This window comes from Limulus polyphemus, unplaced genomic scaffold (assembly GCF_000517525.1).
Source record: "Limulus polyphemus unplaced genomic scaffold, Limulus_polyphemus-2.1.2 Scaffold1541, whole genome shotgun sequence".
NCBI classification, from domain to species: domain Eukaryota; kingdom Metazoa; phylum Arthropoda; class Merostomata; order Xiphosura; family Limulidae; genus Limulus; species Limulus polyphemus.
Window position 1 is genome coordinate 225,356 of NW_013667151.1, and position 2,824 is coordinate 228,179.

The window sequence follows — 2,824 nt, forward strand, 5'->3', positions numbered from 1 at the left end:
AGGGTTTCGATACCCGTGGTGGGCAGAGCACAGATAGCCCATTGTGTAGCTTTGTGCTTAACTTCCAACAAACAGTTTACGATTTTACATTTTATAAACAGTGGGTGTGCAGGTACAGCTTTGAAGAACCAAATAGTCCTTTGTTGATGAAATTTCGTTGAACGGACAGTAACTGCCTGTTGTAGAAACACAAGTGTAGAGAAAGACGTTTCGAAAGTCTTCCGCATTTCGTCTTCAGGCGAAAGACTTTCAAAACGTCATCCTCCACAACAAGCAGTTGCAGTCTATTCAACTAAATTTCATCATGAATATTCTGCCTAAACAACCTATCAAAGAACAGGCCCATGTTGTCTGTGTATTATGTTAACTCATATGTAAATCTCAGTTAAATCTTATTCCATCAACCCAACCTTCCCTAAATATGTATTCAATTTGGTAGTCTAATGCGACTTGGTTGTAGACAAATAGTAGGAAGAGGAGATGACTGTTTTATGAAATAAGTAAAAATAAACGACATGTACAGTTATCTAAGAATAAACGTTTTTAAATTTAATGTTTCGTTCACCTTTCCTTTTCTTTTTTTTTTAATATATAGATATATATATTACATTTGAGGTAGTGATGGATCTTCTAGTGCTTTGTGCATGAACTGAGTTTTTTTTTCTAGGCTTTATCGGCCGAAAGTTACTTTCGAAGAAAAGTGCGTGACTTAAACAAACAGTGGCGAAGAACATTCTTTTGTTTTCAAACAATGTCCTGAAAACAAACGGTAAGAAGTTTCGCTGTTTATCACCAGAAAAAAAAATCATTCACTGAAAGCACTATTGATCCAGTTTTTACACCATTGCTTTCACCATAATAGACTCCTTTATTATGAATTGTACTGCTTCTTTTTTTTTTTTCAGAGAAACTGATACATTCGAGAAAATCAGTCGTCGTTTTCTAGGTGCAATGCTTTATAAAGTCTATTCTGAAAAACAAGTGAGTTACTTGGACATAAAAATATAATTTTGTTTTCAGGTATAAATGAAAGAATGTTTATTTTAGAATATGTACGTGTTCTTTGTTTGTTGAAATCCAATATCATGTAATAAAAAAAGAAATCCGCACGGATCAATCGCTCGCTCCTAGTACCGGTTATCCTTCTGATACATTTCGTTTCAAAGATATTGATCACTTTCCGAGTCTCCAATAAACAAACAGATCAAAACAAAGTTCACTGAGTATTTCTCCAATGCTGAATTTTATTTTCTTCAAAAATATGCTCAACAAGTTTTTCGTTGAAATTCGTAGTTTTTATTTTTTAGTATGTACACATCAATCAAAAACGTCTGCAGAAAACTTTGTCACAGAATTATATGTAATGGGTTAAAAAACAAAAAGATCAATAACACGTGTTTAGGTATAGCTATAATTTTACTTACTTACTTTTCCTTCCTCTATCTACCATGAGGTGTAGAGGGAAAATGTAGGGACTTTTGATGTGCTCTATTCAGAGCTTCTTTAACGGTAATTCCATGGTGTTTAATGTTATCTATGATGTTTTGACTCCATCTCTGTCATGACACAAAAGACTGTTTAGTGTATATATTAGTAATTTATTTATTTTGTGAGTTAATATTTTGTGATTGTCTAGCTGAGAGTTAAAAGTAGACAATTGTTGGAAGTTGTATTATTAATTCATTGATGTCGCGTGAAATTTATGGATGCCGAGAATATATCGAGCAGACGATTAACTAATAAACATAAAGATAGTATGAGATGAGCGAGAAAAGTAGACAGACAGAGCAGACGAGAAGTAAAGTAAAGTTACGAGAAGGAATTCGGCCAAAGAAAAGTTAAACGCAAAGTTTATCATCTTAGGAGTGGAAGGCCTAACAATTAATATAGGCCTAAAGGTTGATATATTAGAGTGAGACTAAGGGTGTTGAAAGAGATAAGAATAATAGTTTATTTCGTCAAAGAGAGTTCTAGAGTAATTGAACTAGCCTCAGTGGACTTGGACAACTAGACAGACGATTCTCGAAAATACAAAGAGAGAAAAAGGAGCTGAAGATTTTAGAAGTATAGGATACAACCGTGGTAACTCGACGATAAAGTAAGTGATACTTGGGTAGTTCGGCGATAGTAATAGAGAAAAATAGTTCGGCTTGTCAACTGAAATTTTAAAGCAATTGAATAGGCCTAAGTGGACTTTTGACAACAAGAAGAGAACTATATAATGTTTATGATATACCTATGATCTGAATAGTGTAAAGAATTTGTTGTACATACGTTTAACTAGTTCCAAAGATATATATTGTTTTTAAATTAAAACAAGTGGAGTGAGTACTGTTTGTTGAATTTTGAATTTATCTCACACCTGTCTCAGCTGATATTACTTGGAAGGGTTTTGCTGTCCCTGCTTTAGTTCTTACTGTGCTCATATTTAATCTGTATAGACTATGATATACTACTACGCCGTATTTCTGTAATGTTTCCCACCGTTTTGATCGATCTACTCTGTCAAATTCCTTTTCTTGGTCGACGAAGGCTAATGTCAGGCTTTAGTTGTGTTCTATACTCTTTTCTGTCAGTTGTTCCAGAGTGAAGATAGCGTCTGTGCAACTTCTGTTTGATATATTCTGAAAGTTGTTGCTCATTGATTGGTCGTAGCCTCCTTTCGATGATCTTAGTGTATGTTTTCCCTGTACGACTGAGAAGTGATATTCCTCTGTACTTTGTGCAATCTCTTTTGCTACCCTTATTCTTCCATGTGGGAACTATGATTCCTCTCTGCCAATCTTCAGATGTTTTCTGCTGCTCCCAAGCTGCTTGGAAAATC